Here is an 18,799-nt window from a genome sequence, read left to right as displayed (position 1 = left end):
TTTTTGCATGGAGAGTGGTAGGAGCATGAAATGCATTGCCTGAGAGGGAATCAGAGCAGTTTCTATGTGCAGATAGTGGATGAGTTTAAGGAGTGGTATGATAGACTTTGTGCTGACCACCCATGATGAGTCCTGTGACTCCATGGAGGTCAGGAAATACTACTACTACTAATAATAATAATACTAAATAGCATTTTGACGTGCAAAAATAACCTGACATTTCTCATTAGTCATATGAAAAATCTTAATGAGAAATTATATTTGTTAATTTAAGCAGAATGCAAAATATGTTTTGAGAAATAAACAAGATCAAAAAGATTTTAAAATAAATCAGAGCAGTTTCTATGTATGATTTTAAATATCACCTTTGGGATGTTAACAAATACAAAGATGTAATAAAAAATAATACAAAAGTTTTTATGAAGTAATATAGAATTCTGAAGGTTTTAAACATCATAAAACCAGGTTTCCTGAAGTGTGTAATTCAGAAAAATGAAATAATTATGATACCTGCAACATTGAAGAATTTTTATTTTTTTTATTTATTATGTTGACACCTCCAGGGAGTCCAAAGATTCATCGAGGAAGGGCACCTACTCCACAGCTCTCTGTCTCCATCACTCAATCCACCAACTACAACTAACCGCAACTACACTAATGCCACCTGTCACCACCACTTTCCAGAGACAATCACAAACATCCATGCCCATGGTGGGAATTCAAACCCGCAGCATCTTGGTTGGAGAGCGGATCTGCTAACCACTCGCCCAACCATGCTAGCAATGTAGACTTATATTTCAAAATCATCAGTTAACCTAGGTCAGTCAGATTGTTATAAATTATGTACATTTACAATAGAAAATTTATATTAATGAGTGGCAAAGTCACAGTAGGATGTGTTACGAGGTGGCAGCAAAATTTACGGGAGTCAAATCTTGATAGAATGTACCATCTGTGGATAGACTGTTTGTTGAATTTGTACTTTAGCATAATATTTTAGCATAGTTTGTTAGTATTCTTTGTGCAACAATGGCAGCTGCTGTAATTCAGTGTGCCGATACCTTATCACCCAGTACACCACAATTTAAGGACTACATTTTACACAGCATTCTGTACTATATTGTGCTTGCAGCATGTTTGCATCCTGGCAGTTAGAAATGTAGCAGATGAGAGACTGGAGAGTACATGTCTGCTTAAAAATGTAGAAAATGGGACGAGTGTGGTAATCTGGAAATTAGCATAACAGACTTCGGCAGCTTTACATCAGAAACAAGTGAATACTGACCGAGAGAGTAATGTGATTGAGGGTGGGGAAGATGAGCAGGATGTGAATAAAAATATAAAATTAAGGAATGTAGTAGGTAGGTTTGAAAGACAGTGTTGACTGAGAGGGTGAATGTCAAGTGAGAGTAGGCTGCTTGGAGAGAGACAGATAGATGCACTGAAGGAAGAAGTGTAATGTATGAGGAATGAGTTAAGAAGTGTGACATAGGAGATTAGAAGCCTAAAAGAATGGATTAGAAGTGAATGAGAATAGAAGCAAGAGCGAGAGAGTTATGGGAATGATTGAATGGGAGAGCCAGAGGAAAAGGCAATGAGAGGTAATCGAGACAATGCAGGAGCTAGGGATGGAGAAATAACAGGAAGGCAGGTAAGTGGGACAGCAAGGAGAGAATGAGGAATGCAGATAGGCCAGTAAGAAACAGAGTGGCAAGAAGGATGATGCATGAAAATTCAATGATCCATGGAGTGCAAAATAGAATGCCAGAGGAATGTTTGCATAGAAGAACAATAGACTGTGATCGTGGCAATTAAACAAGATGAAAGAGTGAGGGATGAGATAGCTGTGATGGTAGGTGCAAATGACTTGAAAGGCAGTGTGAATCAGGCAGTGAGAGATCTGAGGTTTGTGTCTGAGGTTCTATGGCAGAAGAGTGAGAGAGGGAAAATAGTGAATGTGTTACCAAGGTATGAAAATGCAGAGCTGAGGAGAAGAGAATCAATAATGAAGGATATGATAGCCAGAATGTGTTGAAAGAGGCTTGGATTTGAGGGCAGAAAAGAACTGTATGAAAGAAATGGCTTGCATCTGAATGGGGAAGGACATAGGCATCTGGAGAGAATGCTGTTCTCTGAACAAGTGAGAGTGTTGGTGCAGGGAAACTAGAATTATCTGGGCAATGGTAGTAGTGGTGACCTCTTGGGGAATAGCCAGCTGGGAGGAGGAGGAACAGGTGTAATCCAGTAGAGACTGGAGGGAATAATGATAGTTATAGAAACACTGACAATGGGTTGTTTTTTATTTATACTAACAGGGTCAGTGGTGTGTTGGGACCGGTTCGCACCGGGTCGTGCGAGCCGGTTGTTAATGTTTTTAAGTCGGGCGAGCTGGTTATTAAAATTCTTTATGAAAGGTGTTGAAAGTTTATTTTTCAATTGGTTAGAGTATAATAAAATTAGTTTAATCCTTTATCCAAGTGTGAGCAAACAAAGTTTGCGACTGAAAGTATCTTCAAGACTGGGGTAAGGTGGTACAACAACCTTACCCCAGTTGTACCACCTTACCCCAGTCTTGAAGATACTTTCAGGTGCAAACTTTGTTTGCTCACACTTGGATAAAGGATTAAACTAATTTTATTATATTCTTTATGAAAGGATAGATGATGAATGGTGGTATATACTTTTTCTCATAAATATTTTGAAATTGTATAATAAACACTTACATATATTATTATTATTATCAAAAATAAATGCATAAAGGAGAATTCACAAAACACAAACTCAATTTACGAACAGGAATTTGGAAGCGATTTTATTTACTAAACAATGTCTGTATTCATTAAAACACAAACACGTTATCAAAACTCCCAAACTAGGTATTTGAATAAACAATAATACCTTATTTTTCGGCGAATTTCCAAGAACTTGCAACATTAAGTTCATGGAAATGCAACATTGTTGCACTATCGATAAATACAAAAATTCATTGCGACGGCTACAGTCTCTGGTCATTTGATCAACTACGAATGGCAATATTAGTGTTACATTTTTTTTTGTTCAGGATTTCATTTGATAATAGGGAAGTTGTAGGTAATTTAGGAAAATTTTCTTTAATATATGTTTTTATTTCGGTTTTTTCTTTTTTTTTTTTAATAATTAAAATAATTTTAATCAGGGTTAAAGTTTTGCGGTCGAAAAAACGGATAGCCGTTACTTGAAAAAATGAAATAGAACGAAACTTCTTAAACATTAAAAGGACAAAATTTGAAGAAGCAGAAACAAAGACATCTGAAGATACAATAGAATTCTGTGAAGAATCAAATTTTTCATAAAGCGAGCCAGTTGTTAAAAATTTACCAACACACCACTGAACAGGGTGTATCATCCCAATAAGAAAAAACAAACACAAACCCCCACATTAAATTCCTCCACTATGGTAAAACAGGCCTGTCAGACTGTGCACTTCAAACATGTCACAGAATCAACTGGAAAGGCATCAAGTTCCTACACTGCACCAAAACTTGGTTTGAAAGAAAGTTCAAGGAAGCATGTGAGATGGTGAACATTATCCAAACAAGAATTATGGTTTAGTAATTTCAAGAATCTGGAGGCTCTATGTGCAACCTATATATAGCATCCTGAACATGATGGCAGAACCCCAACACAAGAAAAGCTTAATATAAGAGGATTCTAGAGATGTGTAATGTAGTTCCACTATAAAACTTTTTTTTATCATCTGTATATTATTGTACTTATTATATTTATAAAAAATGTCATCATCATCATACGTAACAAGGATTTAGGCCTAGTATGGCCTGTTCCGGCCTTAGAAGTCATCGTTGAATCGTTTAAGAGGACGTCCTGGTTTTCTTTTTCCTAATGGCTTGTACTTTAAGGCTTGTTTTGGTAATCTTTCTTTTTCATTCTTTGAACGTGTTCCATCCATCTATGTTTATATTTTTTAATTTTTTCAATTACTGGTTCTTGGTTTAATTCTTTCATAATATCTTTGTTCCTTTTGTGATCAAATAGGGTATACTTTGCAGTTTTTCTCATAAACTTCATTTCTGCTGTTGTTAATCTTTGTTTGTCTTTTTGTTTTATTGTCCAGATTTCGCTTCCATACATTAAGACCGGTAGGGCTAATGTATTGTATACTTTTACCTTGGTTTATTTTTGAACTAGGTTTGGTTTAAATATAGAGTTAATTACTCCTGTTATTTTTAAATATTTTGCAATTTTTATGTTTATATCTTTTTCATTTTCATAAGTGATCATACATCCTAGGTAGTTCAATGAATTCACCTGTTCTAAGATCTTGTTATCTAATACTATTTTAGTTCTTGCTGGATCTTGTCCTTTAAAGGCCATAGTTTTTGATTTTTCCATTGATATTATCATACCATAATCTTTGGATATCTCATTTAGATTTAAAATAGCTTTCTGTAAGTTATCTTCAGAATTTGTAATTATTATTTGGCCGTCTGCAAAGAGGAGAGTGTTTAAGTTAACTGTAGGTGAAAGTTTAATTCCTTGATGTAAATTTTTACTCCATTTTATTATTATTTCATTTAAGTAGATATTAAAAAGAGTTGCTGAGAGGGGACATCCCTGTCGGACCCCTTGGTTTATCTCTCTTGTATATGATAGCTCATGATTTAATCTTATTTGTATTTGATTATTTTCATATATACTTGTGACAGCTTTTAGGATATTATTTGGTATTTGTCTTTCTTTTAATATGTTAAATAATATGTTTCTTTTAACTTTGTCAAATGCTTTTTCATTATAAAAAATGTATTTTTTTAAAATTAATATATATCTGGTTATAATTTATTTATTTATTATTATTGTTTTTTTTTTCACCAGAAGTTAGAATAAACTAAACGATTAACAAAGCATTTTAATTTATCTTACTTTTGTGTAGTGTCATGTAGCTTGTGTCCTGTGTATACATATGGCTTCCTGATGATAACCTTGATACAGAGGTCAAAACACCAAGTGTTGGCTGACTGTATACCAAGAGTCCGAATAATAAATCAAGTAGGGGTTAAATGGATGAATAACACCATTAAGCTTGAGTTGCAAAAAAAGAAACAACTATGGAGGGAATTTAGGGAGAAAGGTGACCGGCAGGCACATGAACGGTATAAAGCGCAGGCCAGAAGGGTGACGAGTGTGGTAAGAAAAGCAAAAAAGGATTATGAAAGAACACTGGCCATGCAGGCTAAAGAGAATCCTAAACAGTTTTTTAGATATGTAGCAAGTAAAAGGAAAAATGTACATGGCAGATTGATTTTAAAGAATGCCGATGGTAGGGAGGTAACTGAATCAGTTGAGATAGTTGAGTTACTGAGTGAGCACTTTGCAAAAGTATATCATCCAGGTGGTGACATTGCAGAAACGAATAAACCAGTAGATTATATGGGAATTGTGGTTAATGAAGTGGAGGTGAGTAGTCTATTGCATAACCTCAATGTCAATACATCTGTGGGATTGGATGGTATACCAGCTCGTGTTGTACGAGAAGCAGCTAAAGAATTGTCAGTACCCTTGACCATTTTGTTTAATTTGAGTCTCGGGTCTGGGTTAGTCCCGAGCGGGTGGAAAGAGGGGAAAATAGTTCCACTGCATAAAGGTGATTCCAAGACTGCTGTTGTAAATTACCGACCGATTAGCATATCAGGAATCATTGTCAAGGTCTTAGAGAAATTAGTCAAGAAAAGAATACAGGATTGGATAGATGAAAATGGGATATTGTATGGGGGACAACATGGTTTTGTGAAGGGTAGATAATGCCTCAGTAACTTGCTCACGTTTTATAACACAGTGACGGCTGAACTGGATAGGGGTAATGGGTTTACAGTGATACTACTGGACCTTGCCAAGGCCTTTGATAGGATACCACATGGAACCCTAATCAGTAAACTGGAGCAGATGGGGATAGATATAGGGTTGGTGAGATGGATAAGAGGGTGGTTGAAGGAGAGATATCAAAGAGTGGTTTATTCAGGAGTGGAGTCTAAAAGACGTCTTGTGACTAGTGGAGTGCCACAGGGCTCTGTTCTTGGACCACTGCTTTTCAATTTGTTCATCAATGATATTGGAAAGGATCTGAGAGGAAGTGTTCACTTGTTTGCTGATGATGCAAAGTTGGGTAGAGCAATTGTGAGTGCACAGGATGTCAAAATTTTACAGGATGATTTGGATAGTTTGGAGGACTGGGCTAGGAAAAATGGATGTCAATTTAATGTGGCAAAGTGTAAGGTTATGCACTTTGGGGTGAAAAGAATAGCAGCAGTATATCGCATTGGTGGAACCATACTCCAGGAGATTGATGAGGCCAGGGATTTAGGAGTGTTGGTGGATAGGGAATTGAAGTTTAGGGGGCACATTGCAAAAGTAACTAAAACAACTCACCAAATCACTTGGCTTCTGAAAAATACTTTAACATGCAGAAACGAACAAGTTGTTGTTCCTCTGTATCGAGCCTTGATAAGACCCCATCTGGACTTCTGTGCCCAGCTATGGGCACCAGGGTTTCTTCGTGATGGGGAGGAAGTGGAGAGGGTCCAGAGACCAGTGACCAAGATGATAGCAGGTCTGTGGAATGAACCTTATGAGAATAGGTTGAAGATTTGTGGGTTGCAGAAATTGGACGATAGGCGAAGGAGAGGTGATATGATTGAGACATTCAAATTACTGAAGGGTTTTTATAAGATTGATCCAGAAGATATTTTTGAAAATATGACTGGTGGTGGGAGGACTAGGGGCCATGCATGGAAGCTGGGCAAGAGCATGGTTGACAAGGGTGTTAGAGCTAGGTTCTTTACTTGGAGAGTGGTAAATGAGTGGAATAAGCTTCCAGAGTCTGTTGTGGGTGCTACGACCGTGAATGAGTTCAAGGCAAGGTATGATAGATACTGTGTGAATGTTGAATAGTTGTTCTTGACATGATGTTAGGGTCTCCCTCGATGAGTCTGTCGACTCCTTGGAGTTTCCTGGAACAATAATAATAATAATAATAATAATAATTGTAAGTAAAGTAATTACTCCAATGCATGTGCATTTGTCTCCATAAATCTTCACAATCAATTGCCATCTTAGCTTAATTAACTCCTCATATACCACTTGCTCACTCACTGTTAAGTTTTCTCTCATTTCATTCTCTACACTTGAGCTTCTGATTTCACACTAAGGATGAAACATCCTGATGAACTGCTCACTGACTACATCAACTATATCCTCTGCAACCATTACCAATCTCTCACATTCATCCATTAACATCATCTTCCCATAGTCATTCTTCTTTCTACTTGCCACATATTGAAAAAACTCCCAAGGTTTTTTCCTGGCCTGCTCTTTATACCTCTTTGTGCAACTGATTATTACCATTATTCATCTTGTATTGCCTCCAGGTTACATGCTTAATTACGTCATTCATTCGAGAACTACCTTATTCAGCCTTTTCAGACATTCCTTTGTGTGAATGTATTCCAAAGGAATACATTCACACACTGATGCTGTTAAGTATTTCTTTGTCAGTTTCCAAGTAGCATTTATTTCCTTACTGCTCAACTTCTCATTGCATGCTATAGCCTCAAGCTGTCTCCTAAGCTTCTTGTAATCACCAGCCTTGTAATTCCACTTATATCCTTTCCTTATGGAGGTCATCATATGGTTAGCCACAACCCTGGTGATCACTTCATGATTACTCTCACCAAGAAGTGTGAAACCACACTCACAATGACATCCTCTGATCAAATGATCAGATCCCAAGCTTTTGCATGCCCCCTTTACATGCTCCCTGAGATAGCTGTCTCTCAAAAAATTAATTTTCCTTTTTCCCAGTTCTTCATTCAATCTATATTGCTATAATTAAAACCATCGATAATAATCACCTTTCCCTTGTTCACTAATCCAAGTTGCTTATACATTTCTTCACCATCCCCCCCCCAAATATTCCCTAGCCTAAAGCAACATCCCACTAAATATCTTTTCCTGTCAGCCTCCACCTCACATTACACTGCCTCAAAATCATTGCCACTATTTCTCTATTTGATGTATACCTTTTGTGAACATAATCTGCCTGTTATCATCAGCACCCAGCCACCACCCTTCTTGTCCTTTCTATCCTCATGAAAAACACTCTACCCTACCATTTCTATTCCATCAAAATATCATCTTCATTCAGCCATGTTACACTTATTCCAACAATTTTTGAGTAAATAAACTTAATCAGTGAAATAATTTCACCTCACTGATTTCTAAAACTTCTGGCATTTGTAAATAAACACAGCAGTTCACTTTTAGGTCTATAACCAGTCCTACTCAAGCCACTTGTTGGTTGTGATTTTCCCATTACATCTGCCCTTGCTGATGCTCAACAACCAACTATCAGTTCTCAACTACCTCACTCACATCCTGATACATTCCATTTCTATGCTGATCATTCCAATATACACACATTCACTTCTATTTCTAACATCCACTCTCTCTCTCTCTCTCTATGTCACGTCTCTCTGTCCACCCAGACTCCCCCACCCCATTTGCCTGTTCCCCTTGAATTCCTGTTCTCTCTTCATTTCCCACACTACTACTATTTCATCTGCCAAGCATTACAGTCTCTTCTATTCCACTCTTTTGATTTTTCATTTCAACTCTTACTTCTGATCTCTTGCTCGCATTACACACTGCACTTCCATCTAGCAACAGTTTCTTCAGTTCACTCACTCCAAAACCACCATTCAAATGTAATCAATCGCTTTTGTACAATTCCATTCTTCCCTCAAATACATGCCACACATCTACAAACTGCACTCTTTGCCTCCCACAGCTCTGCCAGAATACTATTCATGATTCTCACTCTCCATCTCACCTCATCATCATATACACTGACAACCTTTCCCATTATGGTGTTATATTTCACTATCCTCCATAAACTCCTGATATTCATTCTTACATTCTCCTTGTATCAGACTAAATCATTCATAGTGCGTGGGAAATTGTGAAAGAATATTTGTTATCAGCAATGGTAAGTTGTATACCACGAGTGAAGAAGAGGACGCAATTTGGAGTAAAGTGGATGACAAACAATATTAAACAGGAATTGCATGCGAAAAAGAGGCTATGGAAGAGATATAAGGAGACAGGTGAAGAGATGCATGAGGAATATAAGACACAGGCCAGAAGAGTGACTAGTGTAGTAAGGAAAGCGAAACTGGAATATGAGAGGAGATTGGCCCCTAAGATCCAAAGAAAATCCTAGGGAAGTTTTTAGCTATGTGGCCAGTAGGAGGAGAAATGACTGTGGAAGAATGATATTGTGGGATAAAAATGGGAATAAAGTGACTGATGCAGAGGACATAGTGGAATTGTTCAATGAACACTTTATTGGAGTATTTCATCCTAGAGGAGTCAGTTTTAATGCTAGAGGGATAGGACTGGTTCGAGGTCTGGAGGTACAGGAGGAGAGTGTGTTTCAGATACTGAGTACTCTGGATGTCAGTAAAGCGGTGGGACTGGATGGTATTTCACCACGAGTTTTAAGAGAATGTGCTAGGGAATTGACAGTGCCTTTAACGTGGCTTTTCAATGAAAGTCTGGCTTTGGCAAAGGTGACCAGGGAATGGAAGGAAGGTAAGATAGTGCCATTACATAAGGGTGGTAACAGACTGGAAGTGTCTAATTATAGGCCAGTCTGTGTGTCATCAGTAGTTGTTAAGATCTTGGAGAAAGTAGTGAGGGACCGTATACAGCATTGGGCAGATGAGGGTAATGTTATCTGTGAGAATCAACATGGATTTGTGAAAGGACGCTCTTGTTTTAGCAATATGCTAGCCTTTTATAATAAAGTTACAAGAACATTAGATGAGGGAAAGGCATATACTGCAATTTTCTTAGACGTGGCGAAGGCATTTGACAGGGTGCCACATGATAAGCTGATATTTAAGTTGCAGCACATGGGTCTGGATGTCAGATTGGTCAACCGGATTCGGGATTGGCTGTCTGATAGGTATCAGAGAGTTGTGTATGGTGGAGCAGTTTCCAGGAGGCAGAGGGTTACAAGTGGGGTCCCACAGGGCTCAGTACTAGGACCTATATTGTTTAACCTTTATATCAATGACATAGCCAGTGGATTGCAGGGGGATATGCAGTTGTTTGCGGATGATGCGAAGCTTGGAAGGATTATTAGTAATAGTGCAGATGTGGTAGCCCTGCAAGAGGATTTAAATAAGCTAGATAGATGGGCAAATTAATGGGGGTGTCAGTTTAATGCAGCAAAATGTAAGGTCTTGAGGTTTGGGAAACATCGATGGGATGCTGCATACTCTATAGGAGGAGTTATACTGGAGGAAGTAGGGGAGACAAGAGATCTGGGGTTGATGATTGATAGAAACCTGAAGTTTAGGGGACATATTGCAAAGGTGGTGAAGGTAACACAGAGGATTGCTGCTATTATGAGAAGGACACTGACCTGCAGAGATAAGAGGGTTATCATTCCGTTGTATAAGTCTCTGATCAGACCACACTTGGACTATTGTTCTCAGATTTGGTCCCCAGGATTTGAAGGGGATAAATTAACTGTGTAAAAGAAGCCTGAATGGCAAAGAAATGGAGCTAGCTGAGGAATTAGATAAGTACCAGATCGACATAATAGGGGTGACTGAAACAAAAAAGACCAAAACTGGTGAGATCTTTCTGAGCAATAAATACAAAATGTTATATTCAGGCAATAACAATCAAGGAAAAGAAGGAGTAGCCATAGTATTCAACACAAAATACGAGGCTAATCTTCTTGAATGGCAGTCAGTCTCAAGTAGAGTAATGTGGGCAAATATGAGAATGGGGAACTGGACAATGAGACTTATTTGTGCCTATGGTCCCACAGAAGGTTCTACTAAGGTAGAAGTGGAGGAATTTTTTGAGGCTTTAGAAAAAGCAACTGACACAATGAAAAAGGAAAAGTTGGTCCTTGTTGGGGATCTAAATAGTAGAGTAGGAAATGATTGTGAGACATACAAAAATATTTTGGGAAAATTTGGAGAAAAGAGCAAAGCTAATAATAATGGCAAATATCTGTTGGATTTCTGCTCAGGACATGGACTGGTTATTACTAACACCATGTTCCAACATAAAAATGTGCACAAATTCACATGGAGAGAAGAGGCTAGGAATAAGAAAAGTCTCATTGACTATGTTATTGTTGATAGTGATGTTTTCTCCCTGGTGCAGGACACCAGAGTGTACAGAGGATTTGAAATTGGAAGTGATCACTATTTAGTCTTGAGCAGGATAAAATTGAATTTCATATTGAAAAGAATAACATGTAAGAAAGTTTTAAAGCGAATAAAAGTTGAGCAGCTCTCAGATGTAAACTGTAGACTAAAATACAGAAATATTATTGAAAAGAAAATGAAAGAGTTTGAGAACAGGAATCAAACCTTGGAGATTCAGTGGCAAACTCTGAAGGAAACATTGATTGATTCTGCCAGAGAGGCATGTGGTGAGATTGTGTGCAAAGATAAAAAAAATCAGAACTCCCTGGTGGACACAGGAAGTTAAAGAGGCAGTGAAGGAAAAGAAGAAAGCATATCAAAAGTTCCTGGCAAATAAGCCAGCTTTTACTCTTACAGAATACAGAGACAAATGTAAGAAAGCTAAACAGTGTGTAAAACTAGCTAAACAAAAGTCATGGGAGGACTTTGGCAAGAATATAGAAAATAAATATCAAGAAGGTGGCAAAATATTCTGGAGGTTGTTGAAGAAGCTTAGGAATGGAGGAAAGAGTGCTGTAAAAGGAATTAGAGATGATAAAGGTGAAATGAAAACAGGAGAAAAAGATATCCTTGAAGTATGGAGTAATTACTTTGAAAAACTGATAAATGAAACAAGCAGTGATGACAGCACAGTGATAAAAAACACTGACCAGGCATGCAGTCAGTAATATATATCCATACTTGAAGAAATTTCTACTGAAGTAGAAAAAGCCATCAAAGGCTTGAAATGTGGAAAGGCAGCAGGAGTAGATGATATTCGACCAGAAATGCTGAAGTATGGTGGTATAAGAGTCTTACAGTGGCTGCACTGCATAGTTCAGAAAGCCTGGACAGAGGGACGAATTCCCGATGATTGGAGTAGAGCTCTCATAGTACCCATATATAAAAAGGGAAATAAAACTGAATGTGAGAATTACAGAGGTATTTCCCTACTGAGTGTTCCTGGCAAGATCTATGCAAGTATACTTGAGAAACGGTTGAGAAGAATTGTGGAAGAAAAGCTTGGTGAAGAACAAGCTGGATTCAGGCCAAATAGAGGCTGTCAGGTTCAGATCTTCACTTTACGACAAATAGTCGAGAAAGCATGGGAATATAACAAAGATCTGTATTTAAGTTTTGTCGATTTGGAAAAGGCATATGACAAGGTGCCAAGAGAGAAGCTATTCAATACGCTGCAGTTATATGGTGTCAATGGGGCATTATATCAAGCAATACTTAGTCTTTATTTGAGTTGTGAGTCAGCAGTTAGAATTGAAGGAAGTACAGGAAGGTGGTTTAATGTTAAATCTGGTGTGAGACAAGGATGTACATTATCCCCTCTGTTATTCATTATCTATATGGATCACATTATGAAGGAATGTGGTATTAAACCTGATATCAAAATTGGAGATGTTAATGTCAGCTCTTTGCTTTATGCGGATGATGTTATACTTCTAAATAAATCCGCTACAAGTCTGCAAGATTCTCTGACTAAATTGAATAGCTGTTGTAATAGATATGGTATGAAGGTCAGCAATAAAAAGACAAAGACAATGAAAATAGGCAGAATCATTGAAAATGTCAACTGTGTTGTGAATGGAGAACCTGTGGAACAAGTAAAACATTTCAGCTACTTAGGCACGATTTTTACTGAAGATGGTAAACTAAATATAGAAATAGACAACAGAATCAGCAAAGCTGGTATCGTGGGAAGTCAATTGAATAAATTCATATGGAATAAGAAAGAAATTAGTCAGAACACTAAATTAGGTGTATACAAGACTGTGTTCAAACCAATTTTAACTTATGGATCTGAGAGCTGGGTCAGAAGTAAAACACTTGACCAAAGACTAGAAACCGCAGATATGAGAGTCCTGAGAAAGATTAGAGGCGTGAACAGATGGCATCAATGGCAATATCATATTAAAAATGAGGATATTAGGAAAGAACTTGACATTGTCAGCATCCAGGAATGCGTTAGCAGAGCTAATCTCAGATGGTATGGTCACTTAAATAGAATGGGAGAGGAAAGATTAGCAAAACATGTGTTCTCTGCCAGGTTGGCAGGAAAACGACCCAGAGGAAGACCAAGATATAGGTGGATTGATACGGTACAAAGTGCCGTAGACGATAGAAATATAAGATCTGATAATGTTGGAGTCTTGACAAGTAACAGACTGATTTGGAGGAAAATTGTAGATAGGAAGTTAGTAATGATGTAATTTTTTCATGTAGTACTGTCATATCCTGTACACCCCTTGAGGGTACATGGCAGGAATTTGATGATGATGATGATGATGATGAAATGAACTGTGCAAAGGATACAAAGACGGATGACAAAGATGGTTTCAGGACTGTACAAGGATAGTTATGAGGATCGGCTGAGAGAATGTGGACTGCAGAGTTTGGTGGATAGAAGAAGGAGAGGTGATATGATTGAGACTTTTAAACTGTTGAGAGGTGATTACAGGGTTGACACTGGGGAGTTCTTTCGCTTGGTTGAACAGCGGGAAGGAGTGATGACAAGAGGCCATCCCTGGAAGTTACGAAAGGAAACTGTGAGCAAGAGGGTAAGGAGTGGTTTCTTTGTGTGGAGGGTGGTTGAGCTGTGGAATGCATTGCCTGATGGAGTGGTGGGAGCGAGAATGGTCAGTGAGTTTAAAGAGTGGTATGATAGACTTTGTGTTTCTCAGGGGGGGACCTCCCCTCGATGAGTCTTGACAGACTTTTTGTCTTAGGAAGGACCTCCCTCGAAGAGTCTTTTGACTCCTTGGAGGCCTGAATAATAATAATAATAATAATAATAATAATAATTTCCACAACTACCACTAACTCTCTTGCTCATTTCCTCCTTATAACCAAAGCATGAATTATGTTGCTGATTATCCCTTCTCTTTCTTCTTCCCAGGCACGTCCCCCCCCACAGGTGGTGGAAACCCAAATGGGTTGCTTTGAATAAAGAATAAAGAGCCATGGACCAAAGAATGTAGCAGAGGCATGGCAAGCTGGCTACATTATTACACCAGTAACTTCCATGAGCCAGAGAAAGTCTACAAACCAAGATAGTGCTACTGCATATGGGACAGCCAACACGCCTACTTGAAGACCACATAGAGTCGGTGAGAAATCAGCAATGTGGTCAGCCAAGGATGTGAAACACATAGCCACCCTCAACATAAGATCATTATACCAACCTGGAAAATTACAATTAGTCCAGGAAAATTTAAAAAGACTGAAATGGAGTATTTTAGGTTTATTAGAGACACGTTGGTGCAGAGATGGATTCATAAATTTACCCAAAGGAAGACTATACTTCTCAGGAAGAAAAGATTACATACACAGAAAAGTTGCATTATTAACCTTTTAACTGCTGAGATACTAAATAACCAGTATGACCATCCTTGCTGAGTTATTTTCACAATTATAAAATATTTTATAATAATATGAATATTTTTTACTAAATAATTTAAGGAAATTATAACGTAAACTAGGATATACATTAAAATAAATTTTAATATACTTCAATATTTCGGCAACGTCACGTTGCCATTTTCAAGAAACTTAAGAACAAGACACATGCACGCAGGCACAACAAACCGTAAGTGAGGAAGAAGCAGGAAGCTATTATTATTATTATTAATGGCAACGTGACGTTGCCGAAATATTGAAGTATATTAAAATTTATTTTAATGTATATCCCAGTTTACACTGTAATTTCCTTAAATTATTTAGTAAAAAATGCATAACCAACGTCTAAGCCTTTCCACAAGAATAATATGAATAGTAACTATAATGTATTACACACTTTTGCACTGTTTTCTTATATAAATTGAAGTCACTGAACAAAACTGTTATATAGGAATTTTATTTTCAAGTTAGGGATGTCCAAAATTTATCTTGAAATTTATTTGTTTATTCCATGTCAAATAATGTCACACACAACTTCAAGTGAGAAACACCTCCCCAAAAATACTTCAATACTTTAGTAGTGTGTGGTAATTTTGAAAGCAGGGGTGTACACTTAAGGGTATGCCACATTTGGCACATATATACTGGCTCTCTTTTCTTTCCCTCAGTTTGAGGGGTTCGTCACCCTGTGATGGTCGTCCAGATGTAGTGGTTGGTCTTGGCATGTAAAACTTTTGAAAAATTTCTCCGATGAGAGTCCGCCTCAGTCTGCTTGTCAAAAGAGAACGCTGCTGTCTGCTTGTCAAAGCAATTTATTACTAATCCTGGAATCACCGCATCATGTGATCGCCTGGCTATTATTGTCAAGGACAGCTCTGATAACATTGTGCATGGTCACAGAATTTTTTACAAAGATAGCGCCACAAAGCAGACAGAAGCTTGAAAATTAGTTCCTTCTAATTATAAGAGATGGCACTATAAGCCCACTCAATTCAAATGCTCTCACAAACTAAATTAATGAGTATTACACATTGAAAGTTCAAATCGAGTTAACTCGATCGTAGCAAGGTCGTCATTTTTTTTCTTTCACGAATTAACTCGACCGTAGCAGTTAAAGGGCTAATTGAGAAGAAACTTTTAATTGAAATAAAACCAGTGTCTCCTAGAATAATCACAGTCAAACTTCAAGCAAAAGAAAAAGATCAAACAATTAAAATAATCCAAATATATACATCAGATAGTAACCATTCAGAGGAAGAAACAGAAAATTTCTATGAAGAACTACAACAGGAAATAGATAATTCCGAAAATACAGAACTCATGATAGTAATGGGAGATTTTAATGCTAAAATAGGACAGTTCACAGCAGACAAAAAAGATGTGATGGGGAAATTTGGATATGGAGAGCTTAATGACAGAGGAGAACAATTACTTCACTTCTGTAAAGCAAACGATCTAATGATTGCAAACACATTCCATCAATGCCCTAATATTAAATATACATGGACATACCCAGATGGTAATATAAAGAACTGCACAGACTATATCATCATAAACAAACAATGGAAAAGATCAGTAAATAATGAAAGAAATGAACATTAAGAAGCTTTAATTTCGACACTGATCACAAAATATTAACTGCCAAAGTGAAGATAAAATTCAACAGGAAAAAAAATATCAGAAAAGAAGAAAATATCAACCTATCAAATTTAAGATAGCTCAAGCAGAAGTCGATTTTTAGAACAGTGCTTGAAATTAAAAATCTTCCGGAACAGCAGAAAATACTGGGAAGAAGGAAAAGAAACAGTGTTATCAATTGCAAAAGACACTCTAGGTACCAAACCCAAGATAAACAAACAGTGGATAACCCAAGAAATCCTAGCTACAATAGACGAAAAAAGAGAGGCCAAGATACTTATAAACCAACAAAATAATGAAGACAACAGAGAAAAATACAGATCACTAAAAAATAAAGTTGAAAACCCGTGCAAAAAAGCAAAAGTAAAATGGTTAGAAGAAAACGCTAAGAAATACCAAGAAGCATTATTATAATTACGGGTATCTCCATGAAGTCAGCAGACTCATCGTGGGAGACCCAAACTAGCAACACAATATCTGTCATATCTCTTCTTGAATTCATTTACAGACGAACAGCTCACAACTAAGTCAGACAAAGAATTCCACTCATTCACCACCCTCCAGGCAAAAAACCTTGTTATGACACCTTTGTTAACCACACTCTTCTTTAATTCCCAGGGATGACCTCTTGTTCTTCCATCACTATCACACAGCTCAAACATTTCCCCTGCATCAATCCTATAAAAACCTTTCAGTAATTTAAATGTTTCTATCATATCCCCTCTTCTCCGCCTATCAACCAACCTCTGCAATCCACAAGCTCTCAATCTATCAATATAAGGAGCATTTTTTACATCACTCACCAACTTAGTCACTCTTCTCTGAACCCTCTCCACAGCCTTCTCATCTCCAAGGAATCCAGGTGACCAGACCTGAGCACAGTAATCCAAATGTGGAAGTATCAATGCTTTATAAAGGGGAATAATAACCTCTTTATTTCTGGATGTCAGTGTGTTCCTCAACAACCAAGTAATCCTATGTGCAATCTTGGACACCTTAGCAATGTGTCCCCTGAACTTCATCTCCTTATCTACCAACACCCCTAAGTCCATAGCCTCACAATCTCTTGGAGTACTGTTCCATCAATGTAGTACACAGCTGGTAATCTTTTAATCCCAAAATGCATAACTTTACACTTTTCCACATTGAACATCCATTACCTTTTGCCCATTCTACCAGCTTATTTAAATCATCCTGCAAACTTTCAACATCAGCATGATTTTTTATTGTGCTACCCAACTTTGCATCATCAGCAAACAACTGAATATCTCCCTTTAAGCCATTTCCTATATCATTTATAAACAAATTAAACAAAAATGGCCCAAACAGAGAGCCCTGAGGCACACCACTGGTGATCTGCCTCATCCTGGACTCGGCTCCTCCATACACCACCCTCTGGTATCTCTCCCTGAGCCATTCTCCTATTCATATCACCAATTTAGTATCCATTCCCATCTGCTCCAATTTGCATATCAGTGTTCCATGGGGTATCCTGTCAAAAGCCTTAGCAAAATCCAGAAGTACCACTGTGTAGCCAGTTCCTTTGTCCAACTCAGATGTCATTCTATTATGAAAAGTTAATAGATTGCTAAGGCAGGATCTACCTTTAACAAAACCATGTTGGCCCCTATAGAGTATCATATTCTAATCCACCCATTCTTGATTTTTGTCTTTAACCAACTTTTCCAATACTTTTACCACTGCTCCTGAGATGGTGATTGGTCTGTAATTAACTACCGCACTTTTAGAGCCACCCTTATGCAAAGGAACCACTTCAACTCCTTAGGGACCATACCAGAGTTCAAACTTATATTAAATATCCAAGTAAGAGGGGTTGACAATTCATTTGCACATTTACGCAACACCCAAGCTGATATTCCATCTAAACCTACAGCAGTGTTTGCCTTTAAATTTTGCAATATATTAAATACCTCTGATTTCTTAGCTTCAATTCTCACATTAGTTATTGCTACAGGTACAGAGATATCCTCACTTGGGTGATAGACTTTTGAAAAGTGATCACTCAGTAACTCGACTATTAAATCTGATTTTGTCACCTCAATACCATCAGCACCCAATAAAGTTATCCTTCCAAAGTCATTCTTCCTTTTACTTGTCACATAGCAGAAGAACTCTTTGGGGTTACACTTGATCTCTTTGGCTAAGGTCTTCTCATAATCTGATTTAGCTTTTCTTACTATGCTGGTAACCTTCCTAGTTTGAGCCTTGTAAATTCTCCATAACATTTTCTTTTTTTGCAGATCAAGCTTGATACTACTGTTCATCCATCTAATGCCTGCCTTGTTTGACTTCCTGACCATGGGGACAAAATCTGATATTGCATTCCTCAGATACCTGCTGATTTTATCCCATGCACTGCTAACATCTTTTCCCTGCAATAAGTTCTGCCATGGGATGGCTGCAAGCTCATTCTGAAGCTTGTTATAATTTCTTCGGGCCCCCTTCAGATCTTCCCGGAAATGATCAAATAAATT

At 37.6% G+C, this 18,799-nt stretch overlaps 1 protein-coding gene across 1 annotated transcript in view; it reads right to left on the bottom strand.

Moving 5' to 3' along the window:
• LOC150096303 (calcium/calmodulin-dependent protein kinase type II alpha chain-like) overlaps window positions 1-18,799 on the bottom strand; it is a 736,535-nt gene that overhangs the window by 141,470 nt on the left and 576,266 nt on the right. The gene's annotated exons all lie outside the window — the stretch shown is intronic.

The sequence above is a fragment of the Typopeltis vanoorti genome, chromosome 19 (assembly GCF_054136105.1).
Source record: "Typopeltis vanoorti isolate ZY-2024b chromosome 19, IOZ_Tvanoo_1.0, whole genome shotgun sequence".
NCBI classification, from domain to species: domain Eukaryota; kingdom Metazoa; phylum Arthropoda; class Arachnida; order Uropygi; family Thelyphonidae; genus Typopeltis; species Typopeltis vanoorti.
Note: the sequence above shows the minus strand (reverse complement) of the source record. Positions and strands in the feature narration are given on the sequence as shown.